The 16,794-nt window shown below is 45.1% G+C and overlaps 1 pseudogene; it reads right to left on the bottom strand.

Moving 5' to 3' along the window:
• Window positions 1-3,462: 3,462 nt before the first annotated feature.
• The window catches only part of LOC119842516, a 48,518-nt pseudogene continuing 35,186 nt past the window's right edge, over window positions 3,463-16,794 (bottom strand).

The following is a 16,794-nucleotide window of genomic DNA, read 5'->3' as shown; positions in this document are numbered from 1 at the left end:
GCCCCTTGTCCACTGGACACTAGCAGTAGTCAAAAATTGACTGCAGCCCAGGTTACCAGCTCCACCTCAGAGCAACGCTCCGCTTAACACACAGCACTTTGATATGTTTATAGTTTAAACAAGTAGATGTTAATTGAACAAAGCACAGAGATCCAAATAGTAGAAAGTAGAAGTATTGGAAACAAAGGGTTATATACATAACATACATTCTAGAGCCTAGACTTAATTCCCAAGATACTCTTGTGTCTTGTAGAGTATTTCTCACCCTGGATCCTTGCAGCGCTTTACAGTCAGGATGGTTGGGACCCTTATGCTTTCATGAAACAAATGTGCGGTCAGTTTTTCTCCCAGGTGAAGGACTCAGTGAGTTTCTTTGCACTTCCTGATACACCAGACCAATCCCTTTGATCCTATTCACAAACAGGACACCCCCTCCACTCTTCGTTTCACCCTGCAGATTTCCTTTGTAGATTTTGCACTCTCTCAATTTGCATCTGGCTCAGTATGCAAATAGGCCTACACCGAGAGGCATACAATACACAATACATGCCTGTCAAGACAGGGAGATAAGGGTCTGCTCAGGGAACACAGAACCATAAGTCACTGTGTCACCCCTCCGCTTTAGCAAGAGTGAGCTTTGCTGGAGGTTAGACTGTGTGTTGCTCCCTCCCACACCCATCTGCCTGCTTCACAGTAAACTCCTCAAGATTCTGCCAATCTTAACCTTGCCTTGCAGGTAGCCATCAGTGAACTCCAGTTCCTGAGTCCCCCAAAGACACATCCCTGCAGTCTCTAGTCCCTGTCACTGCACACTCAGAAATTATTGAGTTCACTGATTCCAAAGAGGCAGTGCACACACAAGACTGTTAGTTTAGCTGAAGACTCACACTTCACTTCAATATCACCATACTGAATTGGTTTATAGTAAAACTAAGGATAAGTTTATTAACAAAGAACAGAAATTTAAATGATACTACGCAAGAGAAAAAGATACAGGTCTGGTTACAACCAAACCAAACCAAACCATGCTTTCTAGTGACTAAAACTTAAATCTTAGTAAGTTACAATCTTTGCCTAAGCAGTTTTATCACTCACATCAAGTTACCAGCATCTTTAGCCCTCCAGGCCAGGGATCCAACTTCCACAGAATCAGAGGGTGCTGTTATCTTTGTCCCCAAATTGAAGGATAACTAGAATGGCTTTTTGCTCCTGCTTGTATTTTCCAAAGTCCATTGTCTGTCTCATGAGTTAGAAAGATTTCCTTGAGGTGCAGATTCAGACCCCCCGTGTGCTCACTATATTGTTTCCTCCGTCACTTATTAGCTTGATTACTTTATTTACCTTATATGGAAATGTCCTTTCATTGTCCTCTCCCTGTAATTAAGCAGATCAGACAGGTAAATCCATATTCCTTTGTCTAGGGCAGACTTGGATTATGTACGGCCTCCAAACACCATTTTAAGAACATATTTCCCGCACATATACATAACTTGCTATACACAACCCATACACACAGAACACAATGATTTTCGGGACCAACATCGCCATTTTGCACACAATACCTAACGTGACACCGCTTAGATACACATGATGACAACAGTGTGTTGGGTATAGTGAGTGTGTCAGGCCTGTTGTGAGTTATAGTCTAAAGGGCCCTTTGCTGACTCAGAGGCTCTTAAGGTCACAGTTACCCCCTGCCTGGTAGGAACACCTCCGACCCCATGACCTGCCTTAACGCCAAGACCTTAAAGGCTTCGTTTTGAGTATGGACACATGACTCCTTCAATATTATCCACACCCACATTTCACACCGATTAGGATGCCTAGTGGGCTGCCGGCTCTTGGTAGAGACCTCATATGCCACCATTGAGTGAAGAGTTATGCAGATATCCAACCCAGGGGCTTCCCGTAAAACCCTAGGCAACCCCTCTGCCGCTTGGCACCACGGGATTCCTGGGTCACACATCCCCCACTCTCACTGAGGCAGTAGGGTTAGCCATTGGCTAATCCACATGCATTGGCTCAGAACCCTCTTGCCTGGACAGTGCTTCTGTCACACATTTTCCTTGCCCTTCATGTGTGCAGTTTCCATACCATACTCATTGAATGTCTATACTCCAGCGTTGCAGTCTGGAGCTGATACCTTATGTTCCGTGAAGCCCTGCCAGTGGAGAATGGTCTGTTAGGACTCTAAACTTTCTGTGCCATAGGTATAGCCTTAGTTGCCCCACAATTGCATATTTCCTTTCGATGACTGAGTAATTTTGTTCAGCGATGGGTCAGTTTTTTACTTAAAAAAAAAAAGCAATAGGACGCTTCTTATTGCCCTTGCCCGCTTGCATCAGTGTGGCTCCCAGGCCTGACAGAAGACAGAAGTCTTTTCACTTGAGCAAAGCCCTCCTGACAGACTGTAGTCAAAACCATCTTGGAAGGCTGTGTCTTTTTGCAGAGTCTGTCATCGCAGTCACAATGTTGCTGAAACCTTCCACGAGTCTTTGGTAATAATTCGGCAAGCCTCTAAAAGACTGAATTTGCTTTTTGGTTCAGTTAACAATGGAGTCCACTTTTAAGGGTTTCTGGCAAATCTGGCCCTGTCCTGCCAATGGCCTAGATAAGGGACTTTGGTCGCCCCTATCTTGCATTTTGACACTTTTACTGCGAGACCTGCACCTTTGGGTATACAGCAATTAGACACCCGCAGCTGGCCCATGCCAGCTGACTTGGGCTCGTAAGGCTGTTTAATTGCAGTGTAGACTTCCAGGCTCAGGCTACAACACAGGCTCTAGGACCCTGCAAGATTGGAGGGTCCCAGAGCTTGGACTCCAGCCCGAGCCCAGAAGACTACACTGCAATGAAACAGCCCCACAAGCCGAGCCCTGAGAGCCCGAGTCAGTTGGCATGGGCCAGCCGTGGGTTTTTCTTTGCAGTGGACAAACCCTTTGAGTCTCTTCAGCCAAATTTCTCTGTGAGCCTTATGACCTGCCCATAAATTTCTGAAGATCGCAATATCATCAACGGAGGCCAAGTAAACGTGGTTTAGAACAGAACAGGGACTTGATTCATTTTAGACTAGTTACAAAATGTTCCGGGTCTTGTGGCTTTTGGAACTGATGCGCTTCCTCACGAACCCTGACATGGAACTGAGCTGGAAACTTTATCAAATATTTGAGCCCTCGCTGTTTGGCAGGTTCCCTTGCTCTTCTGAAAGCTGATCTCTGTTCAGCCATATCTTTCTCAAAACCTTGAAAAATCATTATCTCATTCTGTGGCATCCCTGAAAGCTGCCCTCCCCCCCACCCCCACCCCGCACTCTCAAGAGCTGGCTGCATTATTATTTTTCTTTTACAGTAAATCTGAGAAATTTGACAATCAGTGCATGAGGTCTTGCAAGCCAGGGTCTGCTGAGCTCTTTCTAAACCAAATTTAAAATCATCCAGCATTACTCATCAGGTCTGACTGTACTCAGTACAAGTGCATGTCCACTTGGGAACCCATGACCTGCAGTGATAACAGTGACCCAAAACAGCCTTCTTAAAACAGTGTTGTTTAATCTTAACAGTAGGAACACAGCACAGCAAGAGACAAGGCAGGCTATGCTTCCTCGAAGAACCCCCCAGCCTCTGGAGGTCAGGAGGCAATTGCACCCTCTAAACCATCTCAGCAAACCAGGCTCTCATCTATTCAGGAGGGATGCAGTCCTGGGAAAGCTGGGCTAGCAGGCCCACCATGGGTGGGCAGAGGTAGCATGTCACAGTTAATTGTCCTTGGTGTTTGCAGAGGAGCTCTTCTCTGAGCTATTGTCCATCTTCCTGGGTCATTTCCTGAACACCCGGCTGTTGAATTAACCCAATATGTGCATACAAAAACATCTTTACAATATTCAGACAAACATCACACAATATTCACAGATTGCTACAGGGTAGCCCATAGTGTTCACTTTAGCATTTATTTTATTCAGCAGTAATGCAAGGAACCTACAGGCCTGTATCCTGTAAGACTGGGGTTGTTAATTATTTTTTGTCAAGGTCCAAATTTCTTAGTCAAGGTATAGTCAAGGTCCAGACTTCAGAGAAACATTTTTCACACCACAGTAACAATAATAACAACAAGTAATTTAAAAGATTTTGAAGTCCATTCAAAAACATCTGGCGGTCTGGATTTGGCCCACAGTCCACCTATTGACTACCCCTGACATAACATATTATAAAAGTTGTATCCCAGCCTGTCTGCAGGGGGAGAGAGAGATGTAGCCCTTGGGAGGTGCCAGGATGATGGCCACTGGTGATAATGAGGAAGGTGATGGTGATGAGGAAGATAATGGCTAATATTTCTGGTTGTTCTGCAAGGGATGGTGGGAGTATATGGATGTTCAGATGTACAGTATGTATTATTTCAATCTATCTTGCTGGGTTAGAGTGTTTGTGACTTTGCTGAATGTATTAATCAACTATTACAAAGACAGAAGGGTTCCTAAAGTGTGAGTGTTGCAACCGTGCACATAGGGCTTCCCAGCTGAACAGTAACTTTAATAATACTGGGCCTGATCTTGGGACAAGAACCTTCAATACCTCAGAGTGATAACTGGGAATTCTTAAGTAATCAATATAATCAATATACGATTCATAGATCAGGCTACAGCAGGCAACTCCAAATCCATCACAAGACTATTAAAATAACATTTTCCCCCCCACTTTTCAAATAAAATATTTTTCTGGCCATCTCCCTTCTCAGGGGTTCCTTTACCTCCTTGTTCCTCAGGCTGTAGATCAAAGGGTTCAGCATTGGAGACACCACTGAGTAGAACAGGGAAAGCGGTTTGTCACTGCTGAGTGAGTAGCTGGATTTGGGCCTCAGATACATCATGATGCTAGACCCAAAAAACAAGGTCACCATGATGAGGTGGAAGGAGCAGGTGGAGATGTTTTGCTCCTGCCTGCGGCTGACGGAATACTGAGGATAGCGTGGAGGATACGGATGTAGGATACAAGGATGAGCAGGAAGGGGACCATGATGAAGGTGACAGCGATGGTGTGGACAGCTATTTCATTCCTGTAGGTATCCGTGCAGACCAGCTTCAGCAGCGAGGGCAGGTCGCAGAAGAAGTGGTTGATGCTACTAGGCCCACAGTAGGGCAGAGGGAATATGAAAGTTGTCTGCCCGACTCCCACCAGCACCTGATGAGCCAGGACACAGTTGAGAGCTGGAGACATACACCACTGCTCATCATGGTCGTGTAGCGCAGAGGGTAACATATGGTCACGTAACAGTCATATGCCACAGCAGCCAGCAGACAACACTCAGTGATCCCCAGGAAGGAGAAGAAATACATCTGTGTGGCTTAGCCCAGGAATGAAATACTCTTGTCCTCGGAGAATAAGTTCACCAGCATCTTGAGGATAATGGACAAGGTATAACCGATTTCCAGAAAGGACAAATTCCGAAGGAAGAAATACATGGGGGACTGAAGGGCAGGGTCCACCACCGTGACCGTGATGATGAGGATGTTGCCCACCACGATGATGAGGTACAACAGCAGCACCAGAAAAAAAAATGAAACTTGGAGCTCCAGGATGTTGGAGAAAGCCACAAAGAAGAACTGTGTCACAATTGTGTGGTTCCTGCTAGCCATGTCCTACAGTTGTTTTCTATCTGTGGAGACAATAAAATCATAGAAGCATAGGACTGGAAGGGACCTCGAGAGGGTATCTAGTTCAGTCCCCTGCACTCATGGCAGGACTAAGTATTATCTAGACCATCCCTGACAGGTGTTTGTCTAACCTGCTCTTAAAAATCTCAAATGATGGAGATTCCACAACTCCCTAAGCAATTTATTCCATGCTTAACTACTCTGACAGGAAGTTTTTCCTAATGTCCAACCTAAACCACCCTTGCTGCAATTTAAGCTCATTGCTTCTTGTTCTATCCTCACAGGTTAAGGAGAACAGTTTTCCTCCCTCCTCCTTGTAACAACCTTTTATATACTGGAAAACTGTTATCATGTCCCCTCTCAGTCTTATCTTCTCCAGACTAAACAAACCCAATTTTTTCAATCTTCCCTCATAGGTCATGTTTTCTAGACTGTTGATCATTTTTCTTGCTCTTCTCTGGACTTTCTCCAAGTTGTCCACATCTTTCCTGAAATGTTGCACCCAGAACTGAACAGAATACTCCAGTTGAGGCCTAATCAGCCAGGAGTAGAGTGGAAGAATTACTTCTCGTGTCTTGCTTACAACACTTCTGCTAAGACATCCTAGAATGATATTTGTTTTTTTTCAAACAGTGTTATGCTGTTGACTCATATCTAGTTTGTGATCCACTATGACCCCCCAGATCCCTTTCCGTATTGCTTCTTCCTAGGCAGTCATTTCCCATTTTGTATGTGTGCAACTGATTGTTCCTTCCTAAGTGGAGTACTTTGCATTTGTCATTATTGAATTTCATCCTATTTACTTCAGATCATTTCTACAGTTTGTCCAGATCATTTTGAATTTTAATCCTATCCTCCAAAGAACTTGCAACCACTCTCAGCTTGGTATGGTCCGCAAACTTTATAAGAGTACTCTCTATGCCATTATCTAAATCACTGATGAAGATATTGAACAGAACCCAACTCAGAACTGATCCCTGTGGGACCCCACTCATTATGCACCTCCAGCATGACTGTGAACCACTGATGAAACTTCTCTCTGGCAATGGTTTTCCAACCAGTTATGCACCCACCTTATAGTAGTTCCATTTAGGTTGTATTTCCCTAGTTTGTTTATGAGAAGGTCATGCGAGACAGTATCAAAAGCCTTATTAAAGTCAAGATATACCACATCTACCAGTTCCCCCATCCACAAGGCTTGTTACCCTGTCAAAGAAGGATATCAGATTGGTTCATTAACTGATTAAGTTGGGTTGTAGCGGGGTGGTCACCTGCTCCGGCCTTAGAGGGCTTAAAACAGCCCAGGACTGTGGCTGGGAGCAAGCAGTTCCCAGGCTGATTGGGGGAAGCAGGCTCAGCTGTGGCCATACCCCAATCAGGACTCAGCTGGCCCTTATAAGAGGGCAGAGGGCCAGGATCAGAGAGTCTCCTCTAGCTGTAGAGAGAGATGGGCCTGACTGCTGGGAAGTGCACCATAGTACCTGAGGTGGAGCAGGGCTGGGGGAAGGCCAGAGGAGCTGGGGAGATGAGGTGGGGATAGAGAGTGGGGGTTCCCTGGGGAAGGGAGACCCAAATCTGCGAGGTACTGCAGGGGGCAGCACCCCGGGTAAAGGGGCACCGTAGTCCGGGAGGGACATGGGGGCCAGCGGCAAGCGGGACACCAGCCTGCAGAGGGCACTCCGGAGACTGGAAGAGCTAATTCCCAAGGACGACCAGCAGGAAGAGCCGAAGGGGTGAGTCTTGCACCGTGACATCGGTGAATCGTATAAGAAATTTTTATATATATATATATATATATATATATATATATATATATATATATCTCTGATACAACAAATTTTCAGTGGTGTTTTCATTTGTGGATGCCCAGTGTAAGACATCTGGTACTTTATGTGCCGTGGCACTAAAATTCCACAGCTCCCATTGACTTCAATTGGAAAGCCAGGCTCGGTGTGTCACAATTTGGACACCCAAAACAGGAGGCATCCTGAGGTTCTCCTGTTTTGAGAACCTCAGCCTGAATCTCCCTGCTCTGTAAAACGAGGAGGGGATTGCTTTGTCTCACCAAGTAGACCAGGCTTTATTTCCTGTTCCCCAGGTCAAGTTACAGAGGTTGATATCCCTGGCTCCATTACCAGGCCAGACCACATTGGGTGTGTCTACACAGCATTTTGGAGCAAGCAGGAGTGAATCTCCCAGCCTGGTCAGCAGACTTAGCCCACCCACCTCACTAGATTTCATATCCTGAGCTCCAGCCTCACCTGCTGCCATTTTCCTGTGAGAGTTTATTTGAGAGCATAGTGATCATTATGGAGCATTTAGTGATTTAATGAACTCAAGACAAAAATGATAAAAAACAAAACCACCCCATATCCTGTGGGTGAACACTTTTCACAAAGTGATCACTCTGTGTCTAACCTATCAATCCTCATCCTCAAAGGAAACCTGCACAACACTTTCAAAAGACAATCCTGGGAGCTTAAATTCATAACTTTACTAGACACTAAAAATCATGGACTGAACAGAGAGACTGAATTTATGGCTTATTACAACAATCTGTAAACCCCACTAACCACCCCCCCCAGCTTCTTTTTTCCACCCCCTTTCCTTTCCTCCCTATGACAGGAGAGGTAGTGACGAGCCACTTCACTTTGAATGGTCCCTTGAAATATGTATTAACTACTTATGCTAAACAATCTGTTCCACTTTCTATTTATCTATGACGCTTTCTGGCTTTGTCTACATTAGCACTTTTGTTGGTAAAACTTTTGTCGGTCAGGGATGTGAAAAAAATATCCACGCCTTTACCGAGCACCAGTGTGAACAGCGCTATGTCGCAGGAGACACTCTCCTGCTGACAAAGCTACTGCCGCTTGTTAGGGTGGTTTTATTTTGCCAGCAGAAGAATGCTCTGTGGCTACAGCTATGCCACTGTAAGGTCCGTAGTGTAGACCTAGCCACAGAAGTTGTTCCAATAAAAAATATTACTTCACCCACCTTGACTTTCTCATATTCTGGGACTCACATGGCTTCAACAAACACTGCATCTATCTATCTATCTATGATTAGAGGACTTCAGTAGCTCAGACATAGGTGAGAGATTTATCGCAGGAGTGGGTAGGTGAGATTCTGTGGCCTGCGTTGTGCAGGAGGTTGGACTAGATGATCATAATTGTCCCTTCTGACCTTAGTATCTATGAATCTATGACAGGTTTCAGAGTAGCAGCCATGTTAGTCTGTATTCGCAAAAAGAAAAGGAGTACTTGTGGCACCTTAGAGACTAACAAATTTATTAGAGCATAAGCTTTCATGAGCTACAGCTCACTTCGTCGGATGCATTTGGTGGAAAAAACAGAGGGGAGATTGATATACACACACAGAGAACATGAAACAATGGGTTTATCATACACACTGTAAGGAGAGTGATCACTTAAGATAAGCCATCACCAGCAGCAGGGGGGGAAAGGAGGAAAACCTTTCATGGTGAAAAGCAAGGTAGGCTAATTCCAGCAGTTAACAAGAATATCTGAGGAACAGTGGGGGGTGGGGTGGGGGGGAGAAATACCATGGGGAAATAGTTTTACTTTGTGTAATGACTCATCCATTCCCAGTCTCTATTCAAGCCTAAGTTAATTGTATCCAGTTTGCAAATTAATTGCAATTCAGCAGTCTCTCCTTGGAGTCTGTTTTTGAAGCTTTTTTGTTGAAGTATAGCCACTCTTAGGTCTGTGATCGAGTGACCAGAGAGATTGAAGTGTTCTCCAACTGGTTTTTGAATGTTATAATTCTTGACGTCTGATTTGTGTCCATTCATTCTTTTACGTAGACTGTCCAGTTTGACCAATGTACATGGCAGAGGGGCATTGCTGGCACATGATGGCATATATCACATTGGTAGAATCTATGAATCATTTTTATAGAGACCCATTAAAACTGTACTTAGCAGCCAAGATCCTGATTACATTTTTTTCAGGCACAGAACTCTAAGTTCAGGGGAGTTGGGTGGGTAGCTCCCTTAGGTTCCACTGGAAATTCCAGCTATAAATTATAATTCTTTGTATTATACCTTAGTATAACTAAATGGTAAGGGGAGAGGAATAACACACCAGCAGCTGACTCCCTGCTCAAGGTACATGACTCTCGCATCTTCAGGAACTCTGGTCTGTTTCAAAAGCTGCAGGAAGGGATTTTGTTCCCAGAGCAGAAAATAATAGTTGGGGATGTTGAAATGCCTATAGTTATCCTTGGGGACCCAGCCTACCCCTTAATGCCATCGCTCATGAAGCCATACATAGGCAGCCTGAAGAGTAGTCAGGAGCTGTTCAACTACAGGCTGAGCAAGTGCAGAATGGTAGTAGAATGTGCATTTGGATGTTTAAAAGCGCGCTGGCGCAGTTTACTGACTCGGTTAGACCTCAGCAAAACCAATATTCCCATTGTTATTACTGCTTGCTGTGTGCTCCACAATATCTGTGAGAGTAAGGGGGAGACGTTTATGGCAGGGTGGGAGGTTGAGGCAAATCGTCTGGCTGCTGGTTACGCACTGCCAGACACCAGGGCAGTTAGAAGAGCACAGGAGGGTGCAGTACTCATCAGAGAAGCTTTGAAAACCAGTTTCATGACTGGCCAGGCTACAGTGTGAAAGTTCTATTTGTTTCTCCTTGATGAAATCCCCCGCCCCTTGGTTCACTCTATTTTCCTGTAAGCTAACCACCCTCCCCATCTCCCTTCGATCGCCACTTGCAGAGGCAATAAAGTCATTGTTGCTTCACATTCATGCATTCTTCATTAATTCATCACACAAATAGGGGGATAATTACCAAGGTAGCCCAGGAGGGGTGGTGGAGAAGGGAAGGACAAGGACGCACAGCACTTTAAAAGTTTAAAACTTATTGAATGCCAGCCTTCTGTTACTTGGGCAATCCTCTGGGGTGGAGTGGCTGGGTGGCCAGAGCCCCCCCCCCCAGTTCTTGGGCATCTGGGTGAGGAGGATATGGAACTTGGGGAGGAGGGCAGTGGTTACACAGGGGCTGTAGCAGCGGTCTGTGCTCCTGCTGCCTTTCCTGCAGCTCAACCATACACTAGAGCATATTAGTTTGATCCTCCAGCAGCCTCAGCACTGAATCCTACCTCCTCTCATCACACTGTCTCCACCTCTCAGCTTCAGCCTTCTCTTCAGCCCATCACCTCTCCTCCCGATCATTTTGTGCTTTCCTGCACTCTGGCATTGTCTGCCTCCACGCATTTGTCTGTGCTCTGTCAGTGTGGGAGGACAGCATGAGCTCAGAACATTTCATCATGAGTGCGTTTATTTTCGCCTTCTAATCTTCGCTAGCCTCTGGGAAGGAGAAGATCCTGTGATCCTTGAAACACATACAGCTGGTGGAGGAAAAAAAAAAGGACAGTGGTATTTGAAAAGACCCATTTTATAGAACAATGGGTACACTCTTTCACGGTAAACCTTGCTGTTAACATTACATACATAGCACATGTGCTTTCGTTCCAAGGTCGCATTTTGCCTCCCCTCCCCCCCGCGTAGCTAACAGCGGGGAACATTTCTGTTCAGGCATAGGCAAACAGCCCAGCAGGAACGGGCACCTCTGAATGTCCCCTTAAGAAAAGCACCCTATTTCAACCAGGTGACCATGAATGATATCACTCTCCTGAGGATAACACCAAGAGATAAAGAACGGATGTTCTTTGAACACCAGCAAACATACACTGCAATGCTTTGTTCTACAATGATTCCCGAGTACGTGCTACTGGCCTGGAGTGGTAAAGTGTCCTACCATGGTGGATGGAATAAGGCTGCGCTCCCCAGAAACCTTTTGCAAAGGCTTTGGGAGTATATCCAGGAGAGCCATGAATGCCAGGGCAATTTAATCATTAAACATGCTGGCTTTTAAACCTTGTATATTTTAAAAGGTACACTCACCAGAGGTCCCTTCTCTGCCTGATGGGTCCGGGAGGCAGCCTTGGGTGGGTTCGGGGGGTACTGGCTCCAGGTCCAGGTTGAGAAACAGTTCCTGGCTGTCGGGAAAACTGGTTTCTCCACTTGTTTGCTGTGAGCTATCTACAACCTTCTCATCATCGTCTTCCTCGTCCCCAAAACCTGCTTCCGTGTTGCCTCCATCTCCGTTGAAGGAGTCAAACAACACGGCTGGGGTAGCGGTGGCTGAACCTCCTAAAATGGCATGCAGCTCATCATAGAAGCGGCATGTTTGGGGCTCTGACCTGGAGTGGCCATTTGCCTCTCTGGTTTTCTGGTAGGCTTGCCTCAACTCCTTAAGTTTCACGCGGCACTACTTCGGGTCCCTGTTATGGCCTCTGTCCTTCATGCCCTGGGAGATTTTCACAAATGTTTTGGCATTTCGAAAACTGGAATGTAGTTCTGATAGCACAGATTCCTCTCCCCATACAGCGATCAGATCCTGTAATTCCCATTCGGTCCATGCTGGAGTTCTTTTGCGATTCTGGGACTCCATCATAGTCACCTCTGCTGATGAACTCTGCATGGTCACCTGCAGCTTGCCACGCTGGCCAAACAGGAAATTGAAATTCAAAAGTTCGCGGGCCTTCTCCTGTCTACCTGGTCAGTGCGTCTGAGTTGAGAGTGCTGTCCAGAACAGTCACAATGGAGCACTCTGGGATAGCTCCCAGAGGCCAATACCATCTAATTGCATCCACAGTACCCCAAATTCGACCCAGCAAAACCGATTTCAGCACTAATCCCCTTGTCAGGGGTGGAGTAAGGAAATCGATTTTAAGAGTTTTTAAGTTGGGAAAAAAAGGGCTTCGTCATGTGGACGGGTGCAGGGTTACATCAATTTAACGCTGCTAAATTCAACCTCAATGCCTAGTGTAGACCAGGGCTGAGCATTTAAGTTCTTTTATGCCTCCATTGAGACAGGTTTCCTGGTGCATTGAATCCTTGCAACGTAAGAGACTCATAGATGAGACAAAGACATTTTTTTTCTCTCTTTGGGGTGGAGAATATACAGCTTGATAGTCAGGGTCAAAGTTTCCAGGGACAGCTGTTTTTAAACAAGGGATGGTGGAAAATTTTTCATCAAAACTTTTTCACTAAAAACCTGGGTTTCCAATGGAAGACAGAAGTGTCTGCTTTGGAAGACAGGAATCCCCAAAACTTTTTGAAAATGGGACTAAGTCCTTAAATCACTGATTTGGAACTTATTACCCATGAAGAACCTCATTATTTCTCTCTCTCTCTGAGGTACTTCTATGGCCTACATTGGAGTAAGCGCCTCACACAATTTCTTTAGCCTCACAACTTCCCTGTAATGTAGGCAGCGCTGTGATCCCCATATTGCAAACAGGGAGCAGACACACCCAGAGACGGGGGCAGCTTTTCAAAGGTATTTCAGAGCCTAAAGATGCAAAGAGGCCCCATGTGGGATTTTCAAAATCGCCTAAACAGGGAAGGGTCAAAATCCAAAAGGCCCAGATTCACAAAGGAACTTGGGTGCCTAACTACCACTTTAGGCCCCTGAAGATCCCAGAGTCAGGCCCCCTCTGGGATTCACAAAACTGCTGCTGAGCTACCATCAAACGCTGTCAGTGCCTAAATTCCCTGGGCTCCTACTTTTTTGCAGTAAAAGTTCCCAAGGTGCCTCTGTTTCTGCCTCTGGGCATGTGCTCCACAGCACAGCGCCAACCAGACAGACACCTGAGTCCCAGAGCGATGTACGAGCTGGGAGGAGATAACCAGTCCTCTGCCTCATTTGTCTGCGGGGCCCAATTTGGTAAACATGGTCAGAGCTCACCTACCAGACAGGGCCCTTTTAGGTGATCTTATGCAAAGCAGGACGGCTGGATTTGGGGGAAGAGGAGGATCTCCCTCATAACTTTTAACCCAGTGCTTAGGCTATGTAGTTGGGGTGTGGGATAACACTAGTTCAAGTCCCCCTTCTGGTTCAGGGGGAGAAAGGATTTGAACAGAGATCTGCCACCTCTCAGGCTTCATAGATTCCAACATCAGAAGGGACCATGGTGATCATCTAGTCAGATCTCCTGTATAACACAGGCCGGAGAACTTCCCCCAAAATAATTCCTAGAGCAGAACTTTTAGAAAAATATCAAATCTTGATTGATAAATTGTCAGTGAGGGAGAATCCACCATGACCCTTGGTAAATTGTTCCTATGGGTAATCACTCTCACTGTTACAAATGTATGCTTTATTTCCAGTCTGAATTTGTCTAGCTTCAACTTCCAGCCATTGGACCATGTTGTACCTTTCTCTGCCAGATTGAAGAGCCCATTATTAAATATTGGTTCCCCATATAGGTACTCAGACTGTAATGAAGTCACCCCTTCACCTTCTCTTTAAGATAAATCAATTGAGCTCCTTGAGTCTATCACTATAAGGCAGGTTTTCTAATCCTTTAATCATTCTTGTGGCTCTTCTCTGAACCTCTTCAATTTATCAACTACTTGTCCACAAAGCATAACATGTTCCACTACTCCATGAAGCTACTGTCTGTTGTAAAGAAATATAAAAGACAAAAATAAAATCTTTCCCAAAGCTCACCAACTACAGCAGCAATCCTGCCCCTAATTCCCCTGCCTTGACCTGTGATCTTGAAGTTCTGTCTAAGACTTTTTGACTTCTTTTGTTTCCCATACACAAAGAGTAAGCATATACTTTCCAGCTGAGCCTTTTAAAGCTGTCTAGGGGATTTGGACACAGTTACCACTGGTTTTATTGTGAATTGGACAGCTGAATCCCTTAGACAGCTTTGAAAATCTCAGCCTCAATGACTTTTTATTTTATATTAAAGGCAAACAGCAACAGAAGGAATAAAAATAAAGTATCCATGACAGAGAGCATAGTGTGTGTATCACCTCAGTAATTTTGATTTAGAAGTGAGCACAAAATGGTAGCTGCCCCCCAGGGGACTAGCAATTTAGACCCCAATTCCCCATAATACTTGAGCACATGCTTAACTTGCAGGGCAATCTAGGGTGGTGGAGGATGGGGATGGAGATTGGGATTGTAATGTCCCAAATTGTGCATGAAAAGATGGCGAAGAGGAGAGGTTTATACTGGTTTTATTTCATGCCTAGGATTTCAATATTTCTTGGGATTTAGGCTGTAGTCATGGTTCTGTGATTATGATTCTATCTGAAATAGAATCTAGTCCACTTTCTAAAATATCAAATCCAGTTTGAAGCCCTGGTCCGGATTCTCCAGCTAGTCCTTACACTGCTGGCCAAAAGGAGGAGGCAGGTTTTAGAACAAGTCTAGAATTAAGTGGTGCCAATGTATTAACATTTAATTATGTGTTCTCCTAATTATACAGCAGAGTTTGTTTGGTTCCACTAGATACAAGCCATGGCAGACGCAGAATAGGGAAATCAAATGTCCGTCAGAGAATTCATCCTCCTGGGATGCAGGAATACCCCAAAACTGAAGGTTCTTCTCTTCTTGCAGCTTCTAGCGATCTACATTGTGACCATGGCTGCGAACATCCTCGTTGTTGCGCTACTTGTGGGTGATCAGAACCTTCACACATCCATGTTCTTCTTTCTGCTTGGAGATCTGCTTCACTTTGCCCATCTTGACCAGAATGCTGGCCAGTCTCCTGCCTGGGGACAGACCCATTTCTGTTAGCAGCTGCATCATGCAATTTTATGCTTTTGATTCTCTGGCAGGTGCTGAATTCTATCCCCTAGCTACAATGTCTTATGATCAGTATTTAGTGATATGTAACCCCTTGCATTATGCAACCCTTATGAATAACAGATTCTGCCTCCAGCTAGCAGCTGGTCTTGGATGAGCAGATTTCTGGCTACTTCCATATTAATGGGTATGATGTTACAATTGGTTTTCTGTAGACAAATTAAATTACCCTTGGTGATTAAATCCCCATGACAAACCTCTCCTGCAGTGACACCCACACACTGGACCTAATAACTTTCACCATAGCCTTTATATTCACCCTACCCCCATTTCTTCTGACAGTGAGGTCCTACATCTTCTGGGCATGCCCAATGCTCTGAATTCAGAGTCTCTTTCCATGAAACGCTGTGCAAGTTGCTTCAAGTTCACTGTTTTCCAGACAGTGGGCTAGTGGCAAGCCCATTTGCTGGGCCATTCAAAAAAAGAAACACAAATGGGAGTGAACTCACAAGAAGGACTTTGTCCTGAACCCTGCATAAGGGGGAGTGCAGACACTGCCCCAGGAGCAGACCAGGAGATAGATTTTTGTCCCCGAGAGTCCCTGGCTCTTCCCTTGCCCCAAAGAAGAGGTAACATGAACCAGTTCTAGGCCCCACTGCAATTCACAACCCCCCCGCTCAGCTGCCACCGAACCCTGTAGGTGTCACTTGGAGTTGGCACCTAAATTTTGGAAGTGAACGTTCTCTACGTGCTGATGTTTGTGTCTCTGAGGGTGGGCTCTGTTGCTCCATTCTAGATGTCTGGGTGCCTAAGCCTGAGTGCAATGCGTGAAGATTTGACTGTGGACTCAGTTATACCGGGATAAATGTGGAGAAGCCAATGACTGAAATTCTTGAAACTGCCTAAGGAAGGAAGCCCAGTTCTGAAAACTGATGGGAATTGAGGCATCCAAATTTTCTAGGGACCTCTGAAAAATCTCAGCCTTCTGGGTACAAAGAATCAGATAACAAATTTTTTTTGGAATATCATATTATGAAACTTTGGAAATACAGAACAATCACCCACTATCAACCTCGCATTCCTCACCCTGTCACAATGGGTTTTGACAAACATATCATCTATCCAGCTGGTCAGAACATGCTTCCCCCCCCCCCACCAGGGAAAACTGACTTTTTTTTTTGACAAAAAAATAGATATCCCTCCCAAACCCATTATTTTGTTTTCAACAACCAAATTTTGAAAAATTCCAGCTGAAAACTGAACAATTTTTGGCTCCAAACTGCTGAAAACAAACACTTTCAGACAAAACTGCCACCCTCCAAAAGTTTGGGGGGTTTTGGCAGGGGGTTCAGTTTTCTGATGAAAAATCAATAATTTGCAAGGGAAGCATATACTTTCCATTTAAAAAAAATCATTTAATCACACTCCCAATTCTCTGAAAAAAAGTTGATTGATTTTTTTGACCAGCCTTAATAATCTGGTTTGTCTGACTCAGCCATGTCTAGA

This window comes from Dermochelys coriacea, chromosome 14 (genome assembly GCF_009764565.3).
Source record: "Dermochelys coriacea isolate rDerCor1 chromosome 14, rDerCor1.pri.v4, whole genome shotgun sequence".
Taxonomy (NCBI): domain Eukaryota; kingdom Metazoa; phylum Chordata; order Testudines; family Dermochelyidae; genus Dermochelys; species Dermochelys coriacea.
The sequence above is the reverse complement of the archived record's forward strand: the minus strand, read 5'-3'. Positions and strand labels throughout refer to the sequence as shown.